Consider the following 24,577-nt stretch of genomic DNA (forward strand, 5'->3'; position numbering starts at 1 on the left):
TTTTGCTTCAATGATGAAAAACATGTATGTGTAGAAAGAGTAGTGTGTGGTGTCGCGTTGTCATCGTAGTTCTGTCTGTAATGAATGATATATAGCTACAATTTGAAAATGGAAGTCAGAAGATTAGGATATGAGTAGAAAATGCATAAAGTATAGCAAAGTAAAGCCGATGTAGAGCATGGAGCAGATAATTGTACTTAAAGTGCATTATAGTGCATTGGCTTATCAGATGGCCCTGTGGCGCAACGGTAGCGCGTCTGACTCCAGATCAGAAGGTTGCGTGTTCAAATCACGTCGGGGTCACGTTCAAGTTTTGCTATTTTGAGCAGTAAATGAAAATTGTATTTAAGAAGAGGCGTGTGTTTACAGGTTGTCATCGTATTTCTCTCTGTATTTAATGATATCTTATTACAATTGGAAAGTCGATGTAAGAATAGGAAGACATGAGAGAAAAGCAGAAAAATGTTGTGTTATAAATGAAGCTGATGTAGAGCATGGAGACGATGTTTGTACATAAAGTACATTACTGTGCAGTACTTCAAGAGACGGCCCTGTGGCGCAACGGTAGTGCGTCTGACTCCAGATCAGAAGGTTGCGTGTTCAAATCACGTCGGGGTCACATCAAAGTTTTGCTGTTTTGCTTAAATTATGAAAAACATGTATGTGTAGAAAGAGTAGTGTGTGGTGTCGCGTTGTCATCGTAGTTCTGTCTGTAATGAATGATATATAGCTACAATTTGAAAATGGAAGTCAGAAGATTAGGATATGAGTAGAAAATGCATAAAGTATAGCAAAGTAAAGCCGATGTAGAGCATGGAGCAGATAATTGTACTTAAAGTGCATTATAGTGCATTGGCTTGTCAGATGGCCCTGTGGCGCAACGGTAGCGCGTCTGACTCCAGATCAGAAGGTTGCGTGTTCAAATCACGTCGGGGTCACGTTCAAGTTTTGCTATTTTGAGCAGTAAATGAAAATTGTATTTAAGAAGAGGCGTGTGTTTACAGGTTGTCATCGTATTTCTCTCTGTATTTAATGATATCTTATTACAATTGGAAAGTCGATATAAGAATAGGAAGACATGAGAGAAAAGCAGAAAAATGTTGTGTTATTAATGAAGCTGATGTAGAGCATGGAGACGATGTTTGTACATAAAGTACATTACTGTGCAGTACTTCAAGAGACGGCCCTGTGGCGCAACGGTAGTGCGTCTGACTCCAGATCAGAAGGTTGCGTGTTCAAATCACATCGGGGTCACATCAAAGTTTTGCTGTTTTGCTTAAATTATGAAAAACATGTATGTGTAGAAAGAGTAGTGTGTGGTGTCGCGTTGTCATCGTAGTTCTGTCTGTAATGAATGATATATAGCTACAATTTGAAAATGGAAGTCAGAAGATTAGGATATGAGTAGAAAATGCATAAAGTATAGCAAAGTAAAGCCGATGTAGAGCATGGAGCAGATATTTGTACTTAAAGTGCATTATAGTGCATTGGCTTATCAGATGGCCCTGTGGCGCAACGGTAGTGCGTCTGACTCCAGATCAGAAGGTTGCGTGTTCAAATCACGTCGGGGTCACATCAAAGTTTTGCTGTTTTGCTTAAATTATGAAAAACATGTATGTGTAGAAATAGTAGTGTGTGGTGTCGCGTTGTCATCGTAGTTCTGTCTGTAATGAATGATATATAGCTACAATTTGAAAATGGAAGTCAGAAGATTAGGATATGAGTAGAAAATGCATAAAGTATAGCAAAGTAAAGCCGATGTAGAGCATGGAGCAGATAATTGTACTTAAAGTGCATTATAGTGCATTGGCTTATCAGATGGCCCTGTGGCGCAACGGTAGCGCGTCTGACTCCAGATCAGAAGGTTGCGTGTTCAAATCACATCGGGGTCACATCAAAGTTTTGCTGTTTTGCTTAAATTATGAAAAACATGTATGTGTAGAAAGAGTAGTGTGTGGTGTCGCGTTGTCATCGTAGTTCTGTCTGTAATGAATGATATATAGCTACAATTTGAAAATGGAAGTCAGAAGATTAGGATATGAGTAGAAAATGCATAAAGTATAGCAAAGTAAAGCCGATGTAGAGCATGGAGCAGATAATTGTACTTAAAGTGTATTATAGTGCATTGGCTTATCAGATGGCCCTGTGGCGCAACGGTAGCGCGTCTGACTCCAGATCAGAAGGTTGCGTGTTCAAATCACGTCGGGGTCACGTTCAAGTTTTGCTATTTTGAGCAGTAAATGAAAATTGTATTTAAGAAGAGGCGTGTGTTTACAGGTTGTCATCGTATTTCTCTCTGTATTTAATGATATCTTATTACAATTGGAAAGTGGATGTAAGAATAGGAAGACATGAGAGAAAAGCAGAAAAATGTTGTGTTATAAATGAAGCTGATGTAGAGCATGGAGACGATGTTTGTACATAAAGTACATTACTGTGCAGTACTTCAAGAGACGGCCCTGTGGCGCAACGGTAGTGCGTCTGACTCCAGATCAGAAGGTTGCGTGTTCAAATCACGTCGGGGTCACATCAAAGTTTTGCTGTTTTGCTTAAATTATGAAAAACATGTATGTGTAGAAAGAGTAGTGTGTGGTGTCGCGTTGTCATCGTAGTTCTGTCTGTAATGAATGATATATAGCTACAATTTGAAAATGGAAGTCAGAAGATTAGGATATGAGTAGAAAATGCATAAAGTATAGCAAAGTAAAGCCGATGTAGAGCATGGAGCAGATAATTGTACTTAAAGTGCATTATAGTGCATTGGCTTATCAGATGGCCCTGTGGCGCAACGGTAGCGCGTCTGACTCCAGATCAGAAGGTTGCGTGTTCAAATCACGTCGGGGTCACATCAAAGTTTTGCTGTTTTGCTTAAATTATGAAAAACATGTATGTGTAGAAAGAGTAGTGTGTGGTGTCGCGTTGTCATCGTAGTTCTGTCTGTAATGAATGATATATAGCTACAATTTGAAAATGGAAGTCAGAAGATTAGGATATGAGTAGAAAATGCATAAAGTATAGCAAAGTAAAGCCGATGTAGAGCATGGAGCAGATAATTGTACTTAAAGTGCATTATAGTGCATTGGCTTATCAGATGGCCCTGTGGCGCAACGGTAGCGCGTCTGACTCCAGATCAGAAGGTTGCGTGTTCAAATCACGTCGGGGTCACGTTCAAGTTTTGCTATTTTGAGCAGTAAATGAAAATTGTATTTAAGAAGAGGCGTGTGTTTACAGGTTGTCATCGTATTTCTCTCTGTATTTAATGACATCTTATTACAATTGGAAAGTCGATGTAAGAATAGGAAGACATGAGAGAAAAGCAGAAAAATGTTGTGTTATAAATGAAGCTGATGTAGAGCATGGAGACGATGTTTGTACATAAAGTACATTACTGTGCAGTACTTCAAGAGACAGCCCTGTGGCGCAACGGTAGTGCGTCTGACTCCAGATCAGAAGGTAGCGTGTTCAAATCACGTCGGGGTCACATCAAAGTTTTGCTGTTTTGCTTAAATTATGAAAAACATGTATGTGTAGAAAGAGTAGTGTGTGGTGTCGCGTTGTCATCGTAGTTCTGTCTGTAATGAATGATATATAGCTACAATTTGAAAATGGAAGTCAGAAGATTAGGATATGAGTAGAAAATGCATAAAGTATAGCAAAGTAAAGCCGATGTAGAGCATGGAGCAGATAATTGTACTTAAAGTGCATTATAGTGCATTGGCTTATCAGATGGCCCTGTGGCGCAACGGTAGCGCGTCTGACTCCAGATCAGAAGGTTGCGTGTTCAAATCACGTCGGGGTCACATCAAAGTTTTGCTGTTTTGCTTCAATTATGAAAAACATGTATGTGTAGAAAGAGTAGTGTGTGGTGTCGCGTTGTCATCGTAGTTCTGTCTGTAATGAATGATATATAGCTACAATTTGAAAATGGAAGTCAGAAGATTAGGATATGAGTAGAAAATGCATAAAGTATAACAAAGTAAAGCCAATGTAGAGCATGGAGCAGATAATTGTACTTAAAGTGCATTATAGTGCATTGGCTTATCAGATGGCCCTGTGGCGCAACGGTAGCGCGTCTGACTCCAGATCAGAAGGTTGCGTGTTCAAATCACGTCGGGGTCACGTTCAAGTTTTGCTATTTTGAGCAGTAAATGAAAATTGTATTTAAGAAGAGGCGTGTGTTTACAGGTTGTCATCGTATTTCTCTCTGTATTTAATGATATCTTATTACAATTGGAAAGTGGATGTAAGAATAGGAAGACATGAGAGAAAAGCAGAAAAATGTTGTGTTATAAATGAAGCTGATGTAGAGCATGGAGACGATGTTTGTACATAAAGTACATTACTGTGCAGTACTTCAAGAGACGGCCCTGTGGCGCAACGGTAGTGCGTCTGACTCCAGATCAGAAGGTTGCGTGTTCAAATCACATCGGGGTCACATCAAAGTTTTGCTGTTTTGCTTAAATTATGAAAAACATGTATGTGTAGAAAGAGTAGTGTGTGGTGTCGCGTTGTCATCGTAGTTCTGTCTGTAATGAATGATATATAGCTACAATTTGAAAATGGAAGTCAGAAGATTAGGATATGAGTAGAAAATGCATAAAGTATAGCAAAGTAAAGCCAATGTAGAGCATGGAGCAGATAATTGTACTTAAAGTGCATTACAGTGCATTGGCTTATCAGATGGCCCTGTGGCGCAACGGTAGCGCGTCTGACTCCAGATCAGAAGGTTGCGTGTTCAAATCACGTCGGGGTCACATCAAAGTTTTGCTGTTTTGCTTAAATTATGAAAAACATGTATGTGTAGAAAGAGTAGTGTGTGGTGTCGCGTTGTCATCGTAGTTCTGTCTGTAATGAATGATATATAGCTACAATTTGAAAATGGAAGTCAGAAGATTAGGATATGAGTAGAAAATGCATAAAGTATAGCAAAGTAAAGCCGATGTAGAGCACGGAGCAGATAATTGTACTTAAAGTGCATTATAGTGCATTGGCTTATCAGATGGCCCTGTGGCGCAACGGTAGCGCGTCTGACTCCAGATCAGAAGGTTGCGTGTTCAAATCACGTCGGGGTCACGTTCAAGTTTTGCTATTTTGAGCAGTAAATGAAAATTGTATTTAAGAAGAGGCGTGTGTTTACAGGTTGTCATCGTATTTCTCTCTGTATTTAATGATATCTTATTACAATTGGAAAGTCGATGTAAGAATAGGAAGACATGAGAGAAAAGCAGAAAAATGTTGTGTTATAAATGAAGCTGATGTAGAGCATGGAGACGATGTTTGTACATAAAGTACATTACTGTGCAGTACTTCAAGAGACAGCCCTGTGGCGCAACGGTAGTGCGTCTGACTCCAGATCAGAAGGTAGCGTGTTCAAATCAGGTCGGGGTCACATCAAAGTTTTGCTGTTTTGCTTAAATTATGAAAAACATGTATGTGTAGAAAGAGTAGTGTGTGGTGTCGCGTTGTCATCGTAGTTCTGTCTGTAATGAATGATATATAGCTACAATTTGAAAATGGAAGTCAGAAGATTAGGATATGAGTAGAAAATGCATAAAGTATAGCAAAGTAAAGCCGATGTAGAGCATGGAGCAGATAATTGTACTTAAAGTGCATTATAGTGCATTGGCTTATCAGATGGCCCTGTGGCGCAACGGTAGCGCGTCTGACTCCAGATCAGAAGGTTGCGTGTTCAAATCACGTCGGGGTCACATCAAAGTTTTGCTGTTTTGCTTCAATTATGAAAAACATGTATGTGTAGAAAGAGTAGTGTGTGGTGTCGCGTTGTCATCGTAGTTCTGTCTGTAATGAATGATATATAGCTACAATTTGAAAATGGAAGTCAGAAGATTAGGATATGAGTAGAAAATGCATAAAGTATAACAAAGTAAAGCCAATGTAGAGCATGGAGCAGATAATTGTACTTAAAGTGCATTATAGTGCATTGGCTTATCAGATGGCCCTGTGGCGCAACGGTAGCGCGTCTGACTCCAGATCAGAAGGTTGCGTGTTCAAATCACGTCGGGGTCACGTTCAAGTTTTGCTATTTTGAGCAGTAAATGAAAATTGTATTTAAGAAGAGGCGTGTGTTTACAGGTTGTCATCGTATTTCTCTCTGTATTTAATGATATCTTATTACAATTGGAAAGTGGATGTAAGAATAGGAAGACATGAGAGAAAAGCAGAAAAATGTTGTGTTATAAATGAAGCTGATGTAGAGCATGGAGACGATGTTTGTACATAAAGTACATTACTGTGCAGTACTTCAAGAGACGGCCCTGTGGCGCAACGGTAGTGCGTCTGACTCCAGATCAGAAGGTTGCGTGTTCAAATCACATCGGGGTCACATCAAAGTTTTGCTGTTTTGCTTAAATTATGAAAAACATGTATGTGTAGAAAGAGTAGTGTGTGGTGTCGCGTTGTCATCGTAGTTCTGTCTGTAATGAATGATATATAGCTACAATTTGAAAATGGAAGTCAGAAGATTAGGATATGAGTAGAAAATGCATAAAGTATAGCAAAGTAAAGCCGATGTAGAGCATGGAGCAGATAATTGTACTTAAAGTGCATTACAGTGCATTGGCTTATCAGATGGCCCTGTGGCGCAACGGTAGCGCGTCTGACTCCAGATCAGAAGGTTGCGTGTTCAAATCACGTCGGGGTCACATCAAAGTTTTGCTGTTTTGCTTCAATTATGAAAAACATGTATGTGTAGAAAGAGTAGTGTGTGGTGTCGCGTTGTCATCGTAGTTCTGTCTGTAATGAATGATATATAGCTACAATTTGAAAATGGAAGTCAGAAGATTAGGATATGAGTAGAAAATGCATAAAGTATAGCAAAGTAAAGCCGATGTAGAGCATGGAGCAGATAATTGTACTTAAAGTGCATTATAGTGCATTGGCTTATCAGATGGCCCTGTGGCGCAACGGTAGCGCGTCTGACTCCAGATCAGAAGGTTGCGTGTTCAAATCACGTCGGGGTCACGTTCAAGTTTTGCTATTTTGAGCAGTAAATGAAAATTGTATTTAAGAAGAGGCGTGTGTTTACAGGTTGTCATCGTATTTCTCTCTGTATTTAATGATATCTTATTACAATTGGAAAGTCGATGTAAGAATAGGAAGACATGAGAGAAAAGCAGAAAAATGTTGTGTTATAAATGAAGCTGATGTAGAGCATGGAGACGATGTTTGTACATAAAGTACATTACTGTGCAGTACTTCAAGAGACAGCCCTGTGGCGCAACGGTAGTGCGTCTGACTCCAGATCAGAAGGTAGCGTGTTCAAATCAGGTCGGGGTCACATCAAAGTTTTGCTGTTTTGCTTAAATTATGAAAAACATGTATGTGTAGAAAGAGTAGTGTGTGGTGTCGCGTTGTCATCGTAGTTCTGTCTGTAATGAATGATATATAGCTACAATTTGAAAATGGAAGTCAGAAGATTAGGATATGAGTAGAAAATGCATAAAGTATAGCAAAGTAAAGCCGATGTAGAGCATGGAGCAGATAATTGTACTTAAAGTGCATTATAGTGCATTGGCTTATCAGATGGCCCTGTGGCGCAACGGTAGCGCGTCTGACTCCAGATCAGAAGGTTGCGTGTTCAAATCACGTCGGGGTCACATCAAAGTTTTGCTGTTTTGCTTCAATTATGAAAAACATGTATGTGTAGAAAGAGTAGTGTGTGGTGTCGCGTTGTCATCGTAGTTCTGTCTGTAATGAATGATATATAGCTACAATTTGAAAATGGAAGTCAGAAGATTAGGATATGAGTAGAAAATGCATAAAGTATAACAAAGTAAAGCCAATGTAGAGCATGGAGCAGATAATTGTACTTAAAGTGCATTATAGTGCATTGGCTTATCAGATGGCCCTGTGGCGCAACGGTAGCGCGTCTGACTCCAGATCAGAAGGTTGCGTGTTCAAATCACGTCGGGGTCACGTTCAAGTTTTGCTATTTTGAGCAGTAAATGAAAATTGTATTTAAGAAGAGGCGTGTGTTTACAGGTTGTCATCGTATTTCTCTCTGTATTTAATGATATCTTATTACAATTGGAAAGTGGATGTAAGAATAGGAAGACATGAGAGAAAAGCAGAAAAATGTTGTGTTATAAATGAAGCTGATGTAGAGCATGGAGACGATGTTTGTACATAAAGTACATTACTGTGCAGTACTTCAAGAGACGGCCCTGTGGCGCAACGGTAGTGCGTCTGACTCCAGATCAGAAGGTTGCGTGTTCAAATCACATCGGGGTCACATCAAAGTTTTGCTGTTTTGCTTCAATTATGAAAAACATGTATGTGTAGAAAGAGTAGTGTGTGGTGTCGCGTTGTCATCGTAGTTCTGTCTGTAATGAATGATATATAGCTACAATTTGAAAATGGAAGTCAGAAGATTAGGATATGAGTAGAAAATGCATAAAGTATAGCAAAGTAAAGCCGATGTAGAGCATGGAGCAGATAATTGTACTTAAAGTGCATTACAGTGCATTGGCTTATCAGATGGCCCTGTGGCGCAACGGTAGCGCGTCTGACTCCAGATCAGAAGGTTGCGTGTTCAAATCACGTCGGGGTCACATCAAAGTTTTGCTGTTTTGCTTCAATTATGAAAAACATGTATGTGTAGAAAGAGTAGTGTGTGGTGTCGCGTTGTCATCGTAGTTCTGTCTGTAATGAATGATATATAGCTACAATTTGAAAATGGAAGTCAGAAGATTAGGATATGAGTAGAAAATGCATAAAGTATAGCAAAGTAAAGCCGATGTAGAGCATGGAGCAGATAATTGTACTTAAAGTGCATTATAGTGCATTGGCTTATCAGATGGCCCTGTGGCGCAACGGTAGCGCGTCTGACTCCAGATCAGAAGGTTGCGTGTTCAAATCACGTCGGGGTCACGTTCAAGTTTTGCTATTTTGAGCAGTAAATGAAAATTGTATTTAAGAAGAGGCGTGTGTTTACAGGTTGTCATCGTATTTCTCTCTGTATTTAATGATATCTTATTACAATTGGAAAGTCGATGTAAGAATAGGAAGACATGAGAGAAAAGCAGAAAAATGTGTTATAAATGAAGCTGATGTAGAGCATGGAGACGATGTTTGTACATAAAGTACATTACTGTGCAGTACTTCAAGAGACGGCCCTGTGGCGCAACGGTAGTGCGTCTGACTCCAGATCAGAAGGTTGCGTGTTCAAATCACGTCGGGGTCACATCAAAGTTTTGCTGTTTTGCTTCAATTATGAAAAACATGTATGTGTAGAAAGAGTAGTGTGTGGTGTCGCGTTGTCATCGTAGTTCTGTCTGTAATGAATGATATATAGCTACAATTTGAAAATGGAAGTCAGAAGATTAGGATATGAGTAGAAAATGCATAAAGTATAGCAAAGTAAAGCCGATGTAGAGCATGGAGCAGATAATTGTACTTAAAGTGCATTATAGTGCATTGGCTTATCAGATGGCCCTGTGGCGCAACGGTAGTGCGTCTGACTCCAGATCAGAAGGTTGCGTGTTCAAATCACGTCGGGGTCACATCAAAGTTTTGCTGTTTTGCTTAAATTATGAAAAACATGTATGTGTAGAAAGAGTAGTGTGTGGTGTCGCGTTGTCATCGTAGTTCTGTCTGTAATGAATGATATATAGCTACAATTTGAAAATGGAAGTCAGAAGATTAGGATATGAGTAGAAAATGCATAAAGTATAGCAAAGTAAAGCCGATGTAGAGCATGGAGCAGATAATTGTACTTAAAGTGCATTATAGTGCTTTGGCTTATCAGATGGCCCTGTGGCGCAACGGTAGCGCGTCTGACTCCAGATCAGAAGGTTGCGTGTTCAAATCACGTCGGGGTCACATCAAAGTTTTGCTGTTTTGCTTAAATTATGAAAAACATGTATGTGTAGAAAGAGTAGTGTGTGGTGTCGCGTTGTCATCGTAGTTCTGTCTGTAATGAATGATATATAGCTACAATTTGAAAATGGAAGTCAGAAGATTAGGATATGAGTAGAAAATGCATAAAGTATAGCAAAGTAAAGCCGATGTAGAGCATGGAGCAGATAATTGTACTTAAAGTGCATTATAGTGCATTGGCTTATCAGATGGCCCTGTGGCGCAACGGTAGCGCGTCTGACTCCAGATCAGAAGGTTGCGTGTTCAAATCACGTCGGGGTCACGTTCAAGTTTTGCTATTTTGAGCAGTAAATGAAAATTGTATTTAAGAAGAGGCGTGTGTTTACAGGTTGTCATCGTATTTCTCTCTGTATTTAATGATATCTTATTACAATTGGAAAGTCGATGTAAGAATAGGAAGACATGAGAGAAAAGCAGAAAAATGTTGTGTTATAAATGAAGCTGATGTAGAGCATGGAGACGATGTTTATACATAAAGTACATTACTGTGCAGTACTTCAAGAGACAGCCCTGTGGCGCAACGGTAGTGCGTCTGACTCCAGATCAGAAGGTAGCGTGTTCAAATCAGGTCGGGGTCACATCAAAGTTTTGCTGTTTTGCTTAAATTATGAAAAACATGTATGTGTAGAAAGAGTAGTGTGTGGTGTCGCGTTGTCATCGTAGTTCTGTCTGTAATGAATGATATATAGCTACAATTTGAAAATGGAAGTCAGAAGATTAGGATATGAGTAGAAAATGCATAAAGTATAGCAAAGTAAAGCCGATGTAGAGCATGGAGCAGATAATTGTACTTAAAGTGCATTATAGTGCATTGGCTTATCAGATGGCCCTGTGGCGCAACGGTAGCGCGTCTGACTCCAGATCAGAAGGTTGCGTGTTCAAATCACGTCGGGGTCACATCAAAGTTTTGCTGTTTTGCTTAAATTATGAAAAACATGTATGTGTAGAAAGAGTAGTGTGTGGTGTCGCGTTGTCATCGTAGTTCTGTCTGTAATGAATGATATATAGCTACAATTTGAAAATGGAAGTCAGAAGATTAGGATATGAGTAGAAAATGCATAAAGTATAACAAAGTAAAGCCAATGTAGAGCATGGAGCAGATAATTGTACTTAAAGTGCATTATAGTGCATTGGCTTATCAGATGGCCCTGTGGCGCAACGGTAGCGCGTCTGACTCCAGATCAGAAGGTTGCGTGTTCAAATCACGTCGGGGTCACATCAAAGTTTTGCTGTTTTGCTTCAATTATGAAAAACATGTATGTGTAGAAAGAGTAGTGTGTGGTGTCGCGTTGTCATCGTAGTTCTGTCTGTAATGAATGATATATAGCTACAATTTGAAAATGGAAGTCAGAAGATTAGGATATGAGTAGAAAATGCATAAAGTATAACAAAGTAAAGCCAATGTAGAGCATGGAGCAGATAATTGTACTTAAAGTGCATTATAGTGCATTGGCTTATCAGATGGCCCTGTGGCGCAACGGTAGCGCGTCTGACTCCAGATCAGAAGGTTGCGTGTTCAAATCACGTCGGGGTCACGTTCAAGTTTTGCTATTTTGAGCAGTAAATGAAAATTGTATTTAAGAAGAGGCGTGTGTTTACAGGTTGTCATCGTATTTCTCTCTGTATTTAATGATATCTTATTACAATTGGAAAGTGGATGTAAGAATAGGAAGACATGAGAGAAAAGCAGAAAAATGTTGTGTTATAAATGAAGCTGATGTAGAGCATGGAGACGATGTTTGTACATAAAGTACATTACTGTGCAGTACTTCAAGAGACGGCCCTGTGGCGCAACGGTAGTGCGTCTGACTCCAGATCAGAAGGTTGCGTGTTCAAATCACATCGGGGTCACATCAAAGTTTTGCTGTTTTGCTTAAATTATGAAAAACATGTATGTGTAGAAAGAGTAGTGTGTGGTGTCGCGTTGTCATCGTAGTTCTGTCTGTAATGAATGATATATAGCTACAATTTGAAAATGGAAGTCAGAAGATTAGGATATGAGTAGAAAATGCATAAAGTATAGCAAAGTAAAGCCGATGTAGAGCATGGAGCAGATAATTGTACTTAAAGTGCATTATAGTGCATTGGCTTATCAGATGGCCCTGTGGCGCAACGGTAGCGCGTCTGACTCCAGATCAGAAGGTTGCGTGTTCAAATCACGTCGGGGTCACGTTCAAGTTTTGCTATTTTGAGCAGTAAATGAAAATTGTATTTAAGAAGAGGCGTGTGTTTACAGGTTGTCATCGTATTTCTCTCTGTATTTAATGATATCTTATTACAATTGGAAAGTCGATGTAAGAATAGGAAGACATGAGAGAAAAGCAGAAAAATGTTGTGTTATAAATGAAGCTGATGTAGAGCATGGAGACGATGTTTGTACATAAAGTACATTACTGTGCAGTACTTCAAGAGACAGCCCTGTGGCGCAACGGTAGTGCGTCTGACTCCAGATCAGAAGGTAGCGTGTTCAAATCAGGTCGGGGTCACATCAAAGTTTTGCTGTTTTGCTTAAATTATGAAAAACATGTATGTGTAGAAAGAGTAGTGTGTGGTGTCGCGTTGTCATCGTAGTTCTGTCTGTAATGAATGATATATAGCTACAATTTGAAAATGGAAGTCAGAAGATTAGGATATGAGTAGAAAATGCATAAAGTATAGCAAAGTAAAGCCGATGTAGAGCATGGAGCAGATAATTGTACTTAAAGTGCATTATAGTGCATTGGCTTATCAGATGGCCCTGTGGCGCAACGGTAGCGCGTCTGACTCCAGATCAGAAGGTTGCGTGTTCAAATCACGTCGGGGTCACATCAAAGTTTTGCTGTTTTGCTTAAATTATGAAAAACATGTATGTGTAGAAAGAGTAGTGTGTGGTGTCGCGTTGTCATCGTAGTTCTGTCTGTAATGAATGATATATAGCTACAATTTGAAAATGGAAGTCAGAAGATTAGGATATGAGTAGAAAATGCATAAAGTATAACAAAGTAAAGCCAATGTAGAGCATGGAGCAGATAATTGTACTTAAAGTGCATTATAGTGCATTGGCTTATCAGATGGCCCTGTGGCGCAACGGTAGCGCGTCTGACTCCAGATCAGAAGGTTGCGTGTTCAAATCACGTCGGGGTCACATCAAAGTTTTGCTGTTTTGCTTCAATTATGAAAAACATGTATGTGTAGAAAGAGTAGTGTGTGGTGTCGCGTTGTCATCGTAGTTCTGTCTGTAATGAATGATATATAGCTACAATTTGAAAATGGAAGTCAGAAGATTAGGATATGAGTAGAAAATGCATAAAGTATAACAAAGTAAAGCCAATGTAGAGCATGGAGCAGATAATTGTACTTAAAGTGCATTATAGTGCATTGGCTTATCAGATGGCCCTGTGGCGCAACGGTAGCGCGTCTGACTCCAGATCAGAAGGTTGCGTGTTCAAATCACGTCGGGGTCACGTTCAAGTTTTGCTATTTTGAGCAGTAAATGAAAATTGTATTTAAGAAGAGGCGTGTGTTTACAGGTTGTCATCGTATTTCTCTCTGTATTTAATGATATCTTATTACAATTGGAAAGTGGATGTAAGAATAGGAAGACATGAGAGAAAAGCAGAAAAATGTTGTGTTATAAATGAAGCTGATGTAGAGCATGGAGACGATGTTTGTACATAAAGTACATTACTGTGCAGTACTTCAAGAGACGGCCCTGTGGCGCAACGGTAGTGCGTCTGACTCCAGATCAGAAGGTTGCGTGTTCAAATCACATCGGGGTCACATCAAAGTTTTGCTGTTTTGCTTCAATTATGAAAAACATGTATGTGTAGAAAGAGTAGTGTGTGGTGTCGCGTTGTCATCGTAGTTCTGTCTGTAATGAATGATATATAGCTACAATTTGAAAATGGAAGTCAGAAGATTAGGATATGAGTAGAAAATGCATAAAGTATAGCAAAGTAAAGCCAATGTAGAGCATGGAGCAGATAATTGTACTTAAAGTGCATTACAGTGCATTGGCTTATCAGATGGCCCTGTGGCGCAACGGTAGCGCGTCTGACTCCAGATCAGAAGGTTGCGTGTTCAAATCACGTCGGGGTCACATCAAAGTTTTGCTGTTTTGCTTAAATTATGAAAAACATGTATGTGTAGAAAGAGTAGTGTGTGGTGTCGCGTTGTCATCGTAGTTCTGTCTGTAATGAATGATATATAGCTACAATTTGAAAATGGAAGTCAGAAGATTAGGATATGAGTAGAAAATGCATAAAGTATAGCAAAGTAAAGCCGATGTAGAGCATGGAGCAGATAATTGTACTTAAAGTGCATTATAGTGCATTGGCTTATCAGATGGCCCTGTGGCGCAACGGTAGCGCGTCTGACTCCAGATCAGAAGGTTGCGTGTTCAAATCACGTCGGGGTCACGTTCAAGTTTTGCTATTTTGAGCAGTAAATGAAAATTGTATTTAAGAAGAGGCGTGTGTTTACAGGTTGTCATCGTATTTCTCTCTGTATTTAATGATATCTTATTACAATTGGAAAGTGGATGTAAGAATAGGAAGACATGAGAGAAAAGCAGAAAAATGTTGTGTTATAAATGAAGCTGATGTAGAGCATGGAGACGATGTTTGTACATAAAGTACATTACTGTGCAGTACTTCAAGAGACAGCCCTGTGGCGCAACGGTAGTGCGTCTGACTCCAGATCAGAAGGTAGCGTGTTCAAATCAGGTCGGGGTCACATCAAAGTTTTGCTGTTTTGCTTAAATTATGAAAAACATGTATGTGTAGAAAGAGTAGTGTGTGGTGTCGCGTTGTCATCGTAGTTCTGTCTGTAATGAATGATATATAGCTACAATTTGAAAATGGAAGTCAGAAGATTAGGATATGAGTAGAAAATGCATAAAGTATAGCAAAGTAAAGCCGATGTAGAGCATGGAGCAGATAATTGTACTTAAAGTGCATTATAGTGCATTGGCTTATCAGATGGCCCTGTGGCGCAACGGTAGCGCGTCTGACTCCAGATCAGAAGGTTGCGTGTTCAAATCACGTCGGGGTCACGTTCAAGTTTTGCTATTTTGAGCAGTAAATGAAAATTGTATTTAAGAAGAGGCGTGTGTTTACAGGTTGTCATCGTATTTCTCTCTGTATTTAATGATATCTTATTACAATTGGAAAGTGGATGTAAGAATAGGAAGACATGAGAGAAAAGCAGAAAAATGTTGTGTTATAAATGAAGCTGATGTAGAGCATGGAGACGATGTTTGTACATAAAGTACATTACTGTGCAGTACTTCAAGAGACGGCCCTGTGGCGCAACGGTAGTGCGTCTGACTCCAGATCAGAAGGTTGCGTGTTCAAATCACATCGGGGTCACATCAAAGTTTTGCTGTTTTGCTTAAATTATGAAAAACATGTATGTGTAGAAAGAGTAGTGTGTGGTGTCGCGTTGTCATCGTAGTTCTGTCTGTAATGAATGATATATAGCTACAATTTGAAAATGGAAGTCAGAAGATTAGGATATGAGTAGAAAATGCATAAAGTATAGCAAAGTAAAGCCAATGTAGAGCATGGAGCAGATAATTGTACTTAAAGTGCATTACAGTGCATTGGCTTATCAGATGGCCCTGTGGCGCAACGGTAGCGCGTCTGACTCCAGATCAGAAGGTTGCGTGTTCAAATCACGTCGGGGTCACATCAAAGTTTTGCTGTTTTGCTTAAATTATGAAAAACATGTATGTGTAGAAAGAGTAGTGTGTGGTGTCGCGTTGTCATCGTAGTTCTGTCTGTAATGAATGATATATAGCTACAATTTGAAAATGGAAGTCAGAAGATTAGGATATGAGTAGAAAATGCATAAAGTATAGCAAAGTAAAGCCGATGTAGAGCATGGAGCAGATAATTGTACTTAAAGTGCATTATAGTGCATTGGCTTATCAGATGGCCCTGTGGCGCAACGGTAGCGCGTCTGACTCCAGATCAGAAGGTTGCGTGTTCAAATCACGTCGGGGTCACATCAAAGTTTTGCTGTTTTGCTTAAATTATGAAAAACATGTATGTGTAGAAAGAGTAGTGTGTGGTGTCGCGTTGTCATCGTAGTTCTGTCTGTAATGAATGATATATAGCTACAATTTGAAAATGGAAGTCAGAAGATTAGGATATGAGTAGAAAATGCATAAAGTATAGCAAAGTAAAGCCGATGTAGAGCATGGAGCAGATAATTGTACTTAAAGTGCATTATAGTGCATTGGCTTATCAGATGGCCCTGTGGCGCAACGGTAGCGCGTCTGACTCCAGATCAGAAGGTTGCGTGTTCAAATCACGTCGGGGTCACGTTCAAGTTTTGCTATTTTGAGCAGTAAATGAAAATTGTATTTAAGAAGAGGCGTGTGTTTACAGGTTGTCATCGTATTTCTCTCTGTATTTAATGATATCTTATTACAATTGGAAAGTCGATGTAAGAATAGGAAGACATGAGAGAAAAGCAGAAAAATGTTGTGTTATAAATGAAGCTGATGTAGAGCATGGAGACGATGTTTGTACATAAAGTACATTACTGTGCAGTACTTCAAGAGACAGCCCTGTGGCGCAACGGTAGTGCGTCTGACTCCAGATCAGAAGGTAGCGTGTTCAAATCAGGTCGGGGTCACATCAAAGTTTTGCTGTTTTGCTTAAATTATGAAAAACATGTATGTGTAGAAAGAGTAGTGTGTGGTGTCGCGTTGTCATCGTAGTTCTGTCTGTAATGAATGATATATAGCTACAATTTGAAAATGGAAGTCAGAAGATTAGGATATGAGTAGAAAATGCATAAAGTATAGCAAAGTAAAGCCGATGTAGAGCATGGAGCAGATAATTGTACTTAAAGTGCATTATAGTGCATTGGCTTATCAGATGGCCCTGTGGCGCAACGGTAGCGCGTCTGACTCCAGATCAGAAGGTTGCGTGTTCAAATCACGTCGGGGTCACATCAAAGTTTTGCTGTTTTGCTTAAATTATGAAAAACATGTATGTGTAGAAAGAGTAGTGTGTGGTGTCGCGTTGTCATCGTAGTTCTGTCTGTAATGAATGATATATAGCTACAATTTGAAAATGGAAGTCAGAAGATTAGGATATGAGTAGAAAATGCATAAAGTATAACAAAGTAAAGCCAATGTAGAGCATGGAGCAGATAATTGTACTTAAAGTGCATTATAGTGCATTGGCTTATCAGATGGCCCTGTGGCGCAACGGTAGCGCGTCTGACTCCAGATCAGAAGGTTGCGTGTTCAAATCACGTCGGGGTCACGTTCAAGTTTTGCTATTTTGAGCAGTAAATGAAAATTGTATTTAAGAAGAGGCGTGTGTTTACAGGTTGTCATCGTATTTCTCTCTGTATTTAATGATATCTTATTACAATTGGAAAGTGGATGTAAGAATAGGAAGACATGAGAGAAAAGCAGAAAAATGTTGTGTTATAAATGAAGCTGATGTAGAGCATGGAGACGATGTTTGTACATAAAGTACATTACTGTGCAGTACTTCAAGAGACGGCCCTGTGGCGCAACGGTAGTGCGTCTGACTCCAGATCAGAAGGTTGCGTGTTCAAATCACATCGGGGTCACATCAAAGTTTTGCTGTTTTGCTTAAATTATGAAAAACATGTATGTGTAGAAAGAGTAGTGTGTGGTGTCGCGTTGTCATCGTAGTTCTGTCTGTAATGAATGATATATAGCTACAATTTGAAAATGGAAGTCAGAAGATTAGGATATGAGTAGAAAATGCATAAAGTATAGCAAAGTAAAGCCAATGTAGAGCATGGAGCAGATAATTGTACTTAAAGTGCATTACAGTGCATTGGCTTATCAGATGGCCCTGTGGCGCAACGGTAGCGCGTCTGACTCCAGATCAGAAGGTTGCGTGTTCAAATCACGTCGGGGTCACATCAAAGTTTTGCTGTTTTGCTTAAATTATGAAAAACATGTATGTGTAGAAAGAGTAGTGTGTGGTGTCGCGTTGTCATCGTAGTTCTGTCTGTAATGAATGATATATAGCTACAATTTGAAAATGGAAGTCAGAAGATTAGGATATGAGTAGAAAATGCATAAAGTATAGCAAAGTAAAGCCGATGTAGAGCATGGAGCAGATAATTGTACTTAAAGTGCATTATAGTGCATTGGCTTATCAGATGGCCCTGTGGCGCAACGGTAGCGCGTCTGACTCCAGATCAGAAGGTTGCGTGTTCAAATCACGTCGGGGTCACGTTCAAGTTTTGCTATTTTGAGCAGTAAATGAAAATTGTATTTAAGAAGAGGCGTGTGTTTACAGGTTGTCATCGTATTTCTCTCTGTATTTAATGATATCTTATTACAATTGGAAAGTCGATGTAAGAATAGGAAGACATGAGAGAAAAGCAGAAAAATGTTGTGTTATAAATGAAGCTGATGTAGAGCATGGAGACGATGTTTGTACATAAAGTACATTACTGTGCAGTACTTCAAGAGACAGCCCTGTGGCGCAACGGTAGTGCGTCTGACTCCAGATCAGAAGGTAGCGTGTTCAAATCAGGTCGGGGTCACATCAAAGTTTTGCTGTTTTGCTTAAATTATGAAAAACATGTATGTGTAGAAAGAGTAGTGTGTGGTGTCGCGTTGTCATCGTAGTTCTGTCTGTAATGAATGATATATAGCTACAATTTGAAAATGGAAGTCAGAAGATTAGGATATGAGTAGAAAATGCATAAAGTATAGCAAAGTAAAGCCGATGTAGAGCATGGAGCAGATAATTGTACTTAAAGTGCATTATAGTGCATTGGCTTATCAGATGGCCCTGTGGCGCAACGGTAGCGCGTCTGACTCCAGATCAGAAGGTTGCGTGTTCAAATCACGTCGGGGTCACATCAAAGTTTTGCTGTTTTGCTTAAATTATGAAAAACATGTATGTGTAGAAAGAGTAGTGTGTGGTGTCGCGTTGTCATCGTAGTTCTGTCTGTAATGAATGATATATAGCTACAATTTGAAAATGGAAGTCAGAAGATTAGGATATGAGTAGAAAATGCATAAAGTATAACAAAGTAAAGCCAATGTAGAGCATGGAGCAGATAATTGTACTTAAAGTGCATTATAGTGCATTGGCTTATCAGATGGCCCTGTGGCGCAACGGTAGCGCGTCTGACTCCAGATCAGAAGGTTGCGTGTTCAAATCACGTCGGGGTCACGTTCAAGTTTTGCTATTTTGAGCAGTAAATGAAAATTGTATTTAAGAAGAGGCGTGTGTTTACAGGTTGTCATCGTATTTCTCTCTGTATTTAATGATATCTTATTACAATTGGAAAGTGGATGTAAGAATAGGAAGACATGAGAGAAAAGCAGAAAAATGTTGTGTTATAAATGAAGCTGATGTAGAGCATGGAGACGATGTTTGTACATAAAGTACATTACTGTGCAGTACTTCAAGAGACGGCCCTGTGGCGCAACGGTAGTGCGTCTGACTCCAGATCAGAAGGTTGCGTGTTCAAATCACATCGGGGTCACATCAAAGTTTTGCTGTTTTGCTTAAATTATGAAAAACATGTATGTGTAGAAAGAGTAGTGTGTGGTGTCGCGTTGTCATCGTAGTTCTGTCTGTAATGAATGATATATAGCTACAATTTGAAAATGGAAGTCAGAAGATTAGGATATGAGTAGAAAATGCATAAAGTATAGCAAAGTAAAGCCAATGTAGAGCATGGAGCAGATAATTGTACTTAAAGTGCATTACAGTGCATTGGCTTATCAGATGGCCCTGTGGCGCAACGGTAGCGCGTCTGACTCCAGATCAGAAGGTTGCGTGTTCAAATCACGTCGGGGTCACATCAAAGTTTTGCTGTTTTGCTTAAATTATGAAAAACATGTATGTGTAGAAAGAGTAGTGTGTGGTGTCGCGTTGTCATCGTAGTTCTGTCTGTAATGAATGATATATAGCTACAATTTGAAAATGGAAGTCAGAAGATTAGGATATGAGTAGAAAATGCATAAAGTATAGCAAAGTAAAGCCGATGTAGAGCATGGAGCAGATAATTGTACTTAAAGTGCATTATAGTGCATTGGCTTATCAGATGGCCCTGTGGCGCAACGATAGCGCGTCTGACTCCAGATCAGAAGGTTGCGTGTTCAAATCAGGTCGGGGTCACATCAAAGTTTTGCTGTTTTGCTTAAATTATGAAAAACATGTATGTGTAGAAAGAGTAGTGTGTGGTGTCGCGTTGTCATCGTAGTTCTGTCTGTAATGAATGATATATAGCTACAATTTGAAAATGGAAGTCAGAAGATTAGGATATGAGTAGAAAATGCATAAAGTATAACAAAGTAAAGCCGATGTAGAGTATGGAGCAGATAATTGTACTTAAAGTGCATTATAGTGCATTGGCTTATCAGATGGCCCTGTGGCGCAACGGTAGCGCGTCTGACTCCAGATCAGAAGGTTGCGTGTTCAAATCACGTCGGGGTCACATCAAAGTTTTGCTGTTTTGCTTAAATTATGAAAAACATGTATGTGTAGAAAGAGTAGTGTGTGGTGTCGCGTTGTCATCGTAGTTCTGTCTGTAATGAATGATATATAGCTACAATTTGAAAATGGAAGTCAGAAGATTAGGATATGAGTAGAAAATGCATAAAGTATAGCAAAGTAAAGCCAATGTAGAGCATGGAGCAGATAATTGTACTTAAAGTGCATTACAGTGCATTGGCTTATCAGATGGCCCTGTGGCGCAACGGTAGCGCGTCTGACTCCAGATCAGAAGGTTGCGTGTTCAAATCACGTCGGGGTCACATCAAAGTTTTGCTGTTTTGCTTAAATTATGAAAAACATGTATGTGTAGAAAGAGTAGTGTGTGGTGTCGCGTTGTCATCGTAGTTCTGTCTGTAATGAATGATATATAGCTACAATTTGAAAATGGAAGTCAGAAGATTAGGATATGAGTAGAAAATGCATAAAGTATAGCAAAGTAAAGCCGATGTAGAGCATGGAGCAGATAATTGTACTTAAAGTGCATTATAGTGCATTGGCTTATCAGATGGCCCTGTGGCGCAACGGTAGCGCGTCTGACTCCAGATCAGAAGGTTGCCTGTTCAAATCACGTCGGGGTCACATCAAAGTTTTGCTGTTTTGCTTAAATTATGAAAAACATGTATGTGTAGAAAGAGTAGTGTGTGGTGTCGCGTTGTCATCGTAGTTCTGTCTGTAATGAATGATATATAGCTACAATTTGAAAATGGAAGTCAGAAGATTAGGATATGAGTAGAAAATGCATAAAGTATAGCAAAGTAAAGCCGATGTAGAGCATGGAGCAGATAATTGTACTTAAAGTGCATTATAGTGCATTGGCTTATCAGATGGCCCTGTGGCGCAACGGTAGCGCGTCTGACTCCAGATCAGAAGGTTGCGTGTTCAAATCAGGTCGGGGTCACATCAAAGTTTTGCTGTTTTGCTTAAATTATGAAAAACATGTATGTGTAGAAAGAGTAGTGTGTGGTGTCGCGTTGTCATCGTAGTTCTGTCTGTAATGAATGATATATAGCTACAATTTGAAAATGGAAGTCAGAAGATTAGGATATGAGTAGAAAATGCATAAAGTATAACAAAGTAAAGCCGATGTAGAGCATGGAGCAGATAATTGTACTTAAAGTGCATTATAGTGCATTGGCTTATCAGATGGCCCTGTGGCGCAACGGTAGCGCGTCTGACTCCAGATCAGAAGGTTGCGTGTTCAAATCACGTCGGGGTCACATCAAAGTTTTGCTGTTTTGCTTAAATTATGAAAAACATGTATGTGTAGAAAGAGTAGTGTGTGGTGTCGCGTTGTCATCGTAGTTCTGTCTGTAATGAATGATATATAGCTACAATTTGAAAATGGAAGTCAGAAGATTAGGATATGAGTAGAAAATGCATAAAGTATAGCAAAGTAAAGCCGATGTAGAGCATGGAGCAGATAATTGTACTTAAAGTGCATTATAGTGCATTGGCTTATCAGATGGCCCTGTGGCGCAACGGTAGCGCGTCTGACTCCAGATCAGAAGGTTGCGTGTTCAAATCACGTCGGGGTCACATCAAAGTTTTGCTGTTTTGCTTAAATTATGAAAAACATGTATGTGTAGAAAGAGTAGTGTGTGGTGTCGCGTTGTCATCGTAGTTCTGTCTGTAATGAATGATATATAGCTACAATTTGAAAATGGAAGTCAGAAGATTAGGATATGAGTAGAAAATGGATAAAGTATAGCAAAGTAAAGCCGATGTAGAGCATGGAGCAGATAATTGTACTTAAAGTGCATTATAGTGCATTGGCTTATCAGATGGCCCTGTGGCGCAACGGTAGCGCGTCTGACTCCAGATCAGAAGGTTGCGTGTTCAAATCACGTCGGGGTCACGTTCAAGTTTTGCTATTTTGAGCAGTAAATGAAAATTGTATTTAAGAAGAGGCGTGTGTTTACAGGTTGTCATCGTATTTCTCTCTGTATTTAATGATATCTTATTACAATTGGAAAGTCGATGTAAGAATAGGAAGACATGAGAGAAAAGCAGAAAAATGTTGTGTTATAAATGAAGCTGATGTAGAGCATGGAGACGATGTTTGTACATAAAGTACATTACTGTGCAGTACTTCAAGAGACGGCCCCGTGGCGCAACGGTAGTGCGTCTGACTCCAGATCAGAAGGTTGCGTGTTCAAATCACGTCGGGGTCACATCAAAGTTTTGCTGTTTTGCTTAAATTATGAAAAACATGTATGTGTAGAAAGAGTAGTGTGTGGTGTCGCGTTGTCATCGTAGTTCTGTCTGTAATGAATGATATATAGCTACAATTTGAAAATGGAAGTCAGAAGATTAGGATATGAGTAGAAAATGCATAAAGTATAGCAAAGTAAAGCCGATGTAGAGCATGGAGCAGATAATTGTACTTAAAGTGCATTATAGTGCATTGGCTTATCAGATGGCCCTGTGGCGCAACTGTAGCGCGTCTGACTCCAGATCAGAAGGTTGCGTGTTCAAATCACGTCGGGGTCACATCAAAGTTTTGCTGTTTTGCTTAAATTATGAAAAACATGTATGTGTAGAAAGAGTAGTGTGTGGTGTCGCGTTGTCATCGTAGTTCTGTCTGTAATGAATGATATATAGCTACAATTTGAAAATGGAAGTCAGAAGATTAGGATATGAGTAGAAAATGCATAAAGTATAACAAAGTAAAGCCGATGTAGAGCATGGAGCAGATAATTGTACTTAAAGTGCATTATAGTGCATTGGCTTATCAGATGGCCCTGTGGCGCAACGGTAGCGCGTCTGACTCCAGATCAGAAGGTTGCGTGTTCAAATCACGTCGGGGTCACATCAAAGTTTTGCTGTTTTGCTTAAATTATGAAAAACATGTATGTGTAGAAAGAGTAGTGTGTGGTGTCGCGTTGTCATCGTAGTTCTGTCTGTAATGAATGATATATAGCTACAATTTGAAAATGGAAGTCAGAAGATTAGGATATGAGTAGAAAATGCATAAAGTATAGCAAAGTAAAGCCGATGTAGAGCATGGAGCAGATAATTGTACTTAAAGTGCATTATAGTGCATTGGCTTATCAGATGGCCCTGTGGCGCAACGGTAGCGCGTCTGACTCCAGATCAGAAGGTTGCGTGTTCAAATCACGTCGGGGTCACATCAAAGTTTTGCTGTTTTGCTTAAATTATGAAAAACATGTATGTGTAGAAAGAGTAGTGTGTGGTGTCGCGTTGTCATCGTAGTTCTGTCTGTAATGAATGATATATAGCTACAATTTGAAAATGGAAGTCAGAAGATTAGGATATGAGTAGAAAATGGATAAAGTATAGCAAAGTAAAGCCGATGTAGAGCATGGAGCAGATAATTGTACTTAAAGTGCATTATAGTGCATTGGCTTATCAGATGGCCCTGTGGCGCAACGGTAGCGCGTCTGACTCCAGATCAGAAGGTTGCGTGTTCAAATCACGTCGGGGTCACGTTCAAGTTTTGCTATTTTGAGCAGTAAATGAAAATTGTATTTAAGAAGAGGCGTGTGTTTACAGGTTGTCATCGTATTTCTCTCTGTATTTAATGATATCTTATTACAATTGGAAAGTCGATGTAAGAATAGGAAGACATGAGAGAAAAGCAGAAAAATGTTGTGTTATAAATGAAGCTGATGTAGAGCATGGAGACGATGTTTGTACATAAAGTACATTACTGTGCAGTACTTCAAGAGACGGCCCCGTGGCGCAACGGTAGTGCGTCTGACTCCAGATCAGAAGGTTGCGTGTTCAAATCACGTCGGGGTCACATCAAAGTTTTGCTGTTTTGCTTAAATTATGAAAAACATGTATGTGTAGAAAGAGTAGTGTGTGGTGTCGCGTTGTCATCGTAGTTCTGTCTGTAATGAATGATATATAGCTACAATTTGAAAATGGAAGTCAGAAGATTAGGATATGAGTAGAAAATGCATAAAGTATAGCAAAGTAAAGCCGATGTAGAGCATGGAGCAGATAATTGTACTTAAAGTGCATTATAGTGCATTGGCTTATCAGATGGCCCTGTGGCGCAACTGTAGCGCGTCTGACTCCAGATCAGAAGGTTGCGTGTTCAAATCACGTCGGGGTCACATCAAAGTTTTGCTGTTTTGCTTAAATTATGAAAAACATGTATGTGTAGAAAGAGTAGTGTGTGGTGTCGCGTTGTCATCGTAGTTCTGTCTGTAATG

At 39.5% G+C, this 24,577-nt stretch overlaps 47 non-coding genes across 47 annotated transcripts; all 47 read left to right on the forward strand.

Annotated features, from left to right (window-relative positions):
• The first annotated feature begins 231 nt into the window (after positions 1-231).
• On the forward strand, positions 232-303 carry Trnaw-cca (transfer RNA tryptophan (anticodon CCA)). Its single transcript has one exon. It is a non-coding gene; the product is annotated as a tRNA-Trp (tRNA).
• A 563-nt stretch (positions 304-866) lies between these two features.
• Positions 867-938, forward strand: Trnaw-cca (transfer RNA tryptophan (anticodon CCA)). The gene has a single exon. It is a non-coding gene; the product is annotated as a tRNA-Trp (tRNA).
• Positions 939-2,139: 1,201 nt separating this feature from the next.
• Trnaw-cca (transfer RNA tryptophan (anticodon CCA)) lies at positions 2,140-2,211 on the forward strand. Its single transcript has one exon. It is a non-coding gene; the product is annotated as a tRNA-Trp (tRNA).
• Positions 2,212-2,774: 563 nt separating this feature from the next.
• Trnaw-cca (transfer RNA tryptophan (anticodon CCA)) lies at positions 2,775-2,846 on the forward strand. Its single transcript has one exon. It is a non-coding gene; the product is annotated as a tRNA-Trp (tRNA).
• Positions 2,847-3,093: 247 nt separating this feature from the next.
• Positions 3,094-3,165, forward strand: Trnaw-cca (transfer RNA tryptophan (anticodon CCA)). The gene has a single exon. It is a non-coding gene; the product is annotated as a tRNA-Trp (tRNA).
• Positions 3,166-3,728: 563 nt separating this feature from the next.
• Positions 3,729-3,800, forward strand: Trnaw-cca (transfer RNA tryptophan (anticodon CCA)). The gene has a single exon. It is a non-coding gene; the product is annotated as a tRNA-Trp (tRNA).
• A 247-nt stretch (positions 3,801-4,047) lies between these two features.
• Positions 4,048-4,119, forward strand: Trnaw-cca (transfer RNA tryptophan (anticodon CCA)). The gene has a single exon. It is a non-coding gene; the product is annotated as a tRNA-Trp (tRNA).
• Positions 4,120-4,682: 563 nt separating this feature from the next.
• Trnaw-cca (transfer RNA tryptophan (anticodon CCA)) lies at positions 4,683-4,754 on the forward strand. Its single transcript has one exon. It is a non-coding gene; the product is annotated as a tRNA-Trp (tRNA).
• Positions 4,755-5,001: 247 nt separating this feature from the next.
• Trnaw-cca (transfer RNA tryptophan (anticodon CCA)) lies at positions 5,002-5,073 on the forward strand. Its single transcript has one exon. It is a non-coding gene; the product is annotated as a tRNA-Trp (tRNA).
• Positions 5,074-5,636: 563 nt separating this feature from the next.
• Trnaw-cca (transfer RNA tryptophan (anticodon CCA)) lies at positions 5,637-5,708 on the forward strand. Its single transcript has one exon. It is a non-coding gene; the product is annotated as a tRNA-Trp (tRNA).
• Positions 5,709-5,955: 247 nt separating this feature from the next.
• On the forward strand, positions 5,956-6,027 carry Trnaw-cca (transfer RNA tryptophan (anticodon CCA)). Its single transcript has one exon. It is a non-coding gene; the product is annotated as a tRNA-Trp (tRNA).
• Positions 6,028-6,590: 563 nt separating this feature from the next.
• Positions 6,591-6,662, forward strand: Trnaw-cca (transfer RNA tryptophan (anticodon CCA)). Its single transcript has one exon. It is a non-coding gene; the product is annotated as a tRNA-Trp (tRNA).
• Positions 6,663-6,909: 247 nt separating this feature from the next.
• Trnaw-cca (transfer RNA tryptophan (anticodon CCA)) lies at positions 6,910-6,981 on the forward strand. Its single transcript has one exon. It is a non-coding gene; the product is annotated as a tRNA-Trp (tRNA).
• A 563-nt stretch (positions 6,982-7,544) lies between these two features.
• Positions 7,545-7,616, forward strand: Trnaw-cca (transfer RNA tryptophan (anticodon CCA)). Its single transcript has one exon. It is a non-coding gene; the product is annotated as a tRNA-Trp (tRNA).
• A 247-nt stretch (positions 7,617-7,863) lies between these two features.
• Positions 7,864-7,935, forward strand: Trnaw-cca (transfer RNA tryptophan (anticodon CCA)). The gene has a single exon. It is a non-coding gene; the product is annotated as a tRNA-Trp (tRNA).
• Positions 7,936-8,498: 563 nt separating this feature from the next.
• On the forward strand, positions 8,499-8,570 carry Trnaw-cca (transfer RNA tryptophan (anticodon CCA)). The gene has a single exon. It is a non-coding gene; the product is annotated as a tRNA-Trp (tRNA).
• Positions 8,571-8,817: 247 nt separating this feature from the next.
• Positions 8,818-8,889, forward strand: Trnaw-cca (transfer RNA tryptophan (anticodon CCA)). The gene has a single exon. It is a non-coding gene; the product is annotated as a tRNA-Trp (tRNA).
• Positions 8,890-9,768: 879 nt separating this feature from the next.
• On the forward strand, positions 9,769-9,840 carry Trnaw-cca (transfer RNA tryptophan (anticodon CCA)). Its single transcript has one exon. It is a non-coding gene; the product is annotated as a tRNA-Trp (tRNA).
• A 247-nt stretch (positions 9,841-10,087) lies between these two features.
• On the forward strand, positions 10,088-10,159 carry Trnaw-cca (transfer RNA tryptophan (anticodon CCA)). Its single transcript has one exon. It is a non-coding gene; the product is annotated as a tRNA-Trp (tRNA).
• Positions 10,160-10,722: 563 nt separating this feature from the next.
• Positions 10,723-10,794, forward strand: Trnaw-cca (transfer RNA tryptophan (anticodon CCA)). The gene has a single exon. It is a non-coding gene; the product is annotated as a tRNA-Trp (tRNA).
• A 247-nt stretch (positions 10,795-11,041) lies between these two features.
• On the forward strand, positions 11,042-11,113 carry Trnaw-cca (transfer RNA tryptophan (anticodon CCA)). Its single transcript has one exon. It is a non-coding gene; the product is annotated as a tRNA-Trp (tRNA).
• Positions 11,114-11,360: 247 nt separating this feature from the next.
• On the forward strand, positions 11,361-11,432 carry Trnaw-cca (transfer RNA tryptophan (anticodon CCA)). The gene has a single exon. It is a non-coding gene; the product is annotated as a tRNA-Trp (tRNA).
• A 563-nt stretch (positions 11,433-11,995) lies between these two features.
• Positions 11,996-12,067, forward strand: Trnaw-cca (transfer RNA tryptophan (anticodon CCA)). Its single transcript has one exon. It is a non-coding gene; the product is annotated as a tRNA-Trp (tRNA).
• Positions 12,068-12,630: 563 nt separating this feature from the next.
• Trnaw-cca (transfer RNA tryptophan (anticodon CCA)) lies at positions 12,631-12,702 on the forward strand. Its single transcript has one exon. It is a non-coding gene; the product is annotated as a tRNA-Trp (tRNA).
• Positions 12,703-12,949: 247 nt separating this feature from the next.
• Trnaw-cca (transfer RNA tryptophan (anticodon CCA)) lies at positions 12,950-13,021 on the forward strand. Its single transcript has one exon. It is a non-coding gene; the product is annotated as a tRNA-Trp (tRNA).
• Positions 13,022-13,268: 247 nt separating this feature from the next.
• On the forward strand, positions 13,269-13,340 carry Trnaw-cca (transfer RNA tryptophan (anticodon CCA)). The gene has a single exon. It is a non-coding gene; the product is annotated as a tRNA-Trp (tRNA).
• A 563-nt stretch (positions 13,341-13,903) lies between these two features.
• On the forward strand, positions 13,904-13,975 carry Trnaw-cca (transfer RNA tryptophan (anticodon CCA)). Its single transcript has one exon. It is a non-coding gene; the product is annotated as a tRNA-Trp (tRNA).
• A 247-nt stretch (positions 13,976-14,222) lies between these two features.
• Trnaw-cca (transfer RNA tryptophan (anticodon CCA)) lies at positions 14,223-14,294 on the forward strand. Its single transcript has one exon. It is a non-coding gene; the product is annotated as a tRNA-Trp (tRNA).
• Positions 14,295-14,857: 563 nt separating this feature from the next.
• Trnaw-cca (transfer RNA tryptophan (anticodon CCA)) lies at positions 14,858-14,929 on the forward strand. The gene has a single exon. It is a non-coding gene; the product is annotated as a tRNA-Trp (tRNA).
• A 563-nt stretch (positions 14,930-15,492) lies between these two features.
• On the forward strand, positions 15,493-15,564 carry Trnaw-cca (transfer RNA tryptophan (anticodon CCA)). The gene has a single exon. It is a non-coding gene; the product is annotated as a tRNA-Trp (tRNA).
• Positions 15,565-15,811: 247 nt separating this feature from the next.
• Positions 15,812-15,883, forward strand: Trnaw-cca (transfer RNA tryptophan (anticodon CCA)). The gene has a single exon. It is a non-coding gene; the product is annotated as a tRNA-Trp (tRNA).
• Positions 15,884-16,130: 247 nt separating this feature from the next.
• Positions 16,131-16,202, forward strand: Trnaw-cca (transfer RNA tryptophan (anticodon CCA)). Its single transcript has one exon. It is a non-coding gene; the product is annotated as a tRNA-Trp (tRNA).
• A 563-nt stretch (positions 16,203-16,765) lies between these two features.
• Positions 16,766-16,837, forward strand: Trnaw-cca (transfer RNA tryptophan (anticodon CCA)). The gene has a single exon. It is a non-coding gene; the product is annotated as a tRNA-Trp (tRNA).
• Positions 16,838-17,084: 247 nt separating this feature from the next.
• On the forward strand, positions 17,085-17,156 carry Trnaw-cca (transfer RNA tryptophan (anticodon CCA)). Its single transcript has one exon. It is a non-coding gene; the product is annotated as a tRNA-Trp (tRNA).
• Positions 17,157-17,719: 563 nt separating this feature from the next.
• Trnaw-cca (transfer RNA tryptophan (anticodon CCA)) lies at positions 17,720-17,791 on the forward strand. The gene has a single exon. It is a non-coding gene; the product is annotated as a tRNA-Trp (tRNA).
• A 247-nt stretch (positions 17,792-18,038) lies between these two features.
• Trnaw-cca (transfer RNA tryptophan (anticodon CCA)) lies at positions 18,039-18,110 on the forward strand. The gene has a single exon. It is a non-coding gene; the product is annotated as a tRNA-Trp (tRNA).
• A 563-nt stretch (positions 18,111-18,673) lies between these two features.
• On the forward strand, positions 18,674-18,745 carry Trnaw-cca (transfer RNA tryptophan (anticodon CCA)). Its single transcript has one exon. It is a non-coding gene; the product is annotated as a tRNA-Trp (tRNA).
• Positions 18,746-18,992: 247 nt separating this feature from the next.
• Positions 18,993-19,064, forward strand: Trnaw-cca (transfer RNA tryptophan (anticodon CCA)). Its single transcript has one exon. It is a non-coding gene; the product is annotated as a tRNA-Trp (tRNA).
• Positions 19,065-19,627: 563 nt separating this feature from the next.
• Trnaw-cca (transfer RNA tryptophan (anticodon CCA)) lies at positions 19,628-19,699 on the forward strand. Its single transcript has one exon. It is a non-coding gene; the product is annotated as a tRNA-Trp (tRNA).
• A 566-nt stretch (positions 19,700-20,265) lies between these two features.
• On the forward strand, positions 20,266-20,337 carry Trnaw-cca (transfer RNA tryptophan (anticodon CCA)). The gene has a single exon. It is a non-coding gene; the product is annotated as a tRNA-Trp (tRNA).
• Positions 20,338-20,584: 247 nt separating this feature from the next.
• Trnaw-cca (transfer RNA tryptophan (anticodon CCA)) lies at positions 20,585-20,656 on the forward strand. The gene has a single exon. It is a non-coding gene; the product is annotated as a tRNA-Trp (tRNA).
• Positions 20,657-21,541: 885 nt separating this feature from the next.
• Positions 21,542-21,613, forward strand: Trnaw-cca (transfer RNA tryptophan (anticodon CCA)). The gene has a single exon. It is a non-coding gene; the product is annotated as a tRNA-Trp (tRNA).
• A 247-nt stretch (positions 21,614-21,860) lies between these two features.
• Trnaw-cca (transfer RNA tryptophan (anticodon CCA)) lies at positions 21,861-21,932 on the forward strand. Its single transcript has one exon. It is a non-coding gene; the product is annotated as a tRNA-Trp (tRNA).
• Positions 21,933-22,179: 247 nt separating this feature from the next.
• Positions 22,180-22,251, forward strand: Trnaw-cca (transfer RNA tryptophan (anticodon CCA)). Its single transcript has one exon. It is a non-coding gene; the product is annotated as a tRNA-Trp (tRNA).
• Positions 22,252-23,133: 882 nt separating this feature from the next.
• Trnaw-cca (transfer RNA tryptophan (anticodon CCA)) lies at positions 23,134-23,205 on the forward strand. Its single transcript has one exon. It is a non-coding gene; the product is annotated as a tRNA-Trp (tRNA).
• Positions 23,206-23,452: 247 nt separating this feature from the next.
• Positions 23,453-23,524, forward strand: Trnaw-cca (transfer RNA tryptophan (anticodon CCA)). The gene has a single exon. It is a non-coding gene; the product is annotated as a tRNA-Trp (tRNA).
• Positions 23,525-23,771: 247 nt separating this feature from the next.
• Positions 23,772-23,843, forward strand: Trnaw-cca (transfer RNA tryptophan (anticodon CCA)). The gene has a single exon. It is a non-coding gene; the product is annotated as a tRNA-Trp (tRNA).
• The last annotated feature ends 734 nt before the right edge of the window (positions 23,844-24,577 follow it).

This window comes from Haliotis asinina, chromosome 2 (assembly GCF_037392515.1).
Source record: "Haliotis asinina isolate JCU_RB_2024 chromosome 2, JCU_Hal_asi_v2, whole genome shotgun sequence".
Lineage (NCBI taxonomy): Eukaryota > Metazoa > Mollusca > Gastropoda > Lepetellida > Haliotidae > Haliotis > Haliotis asinina.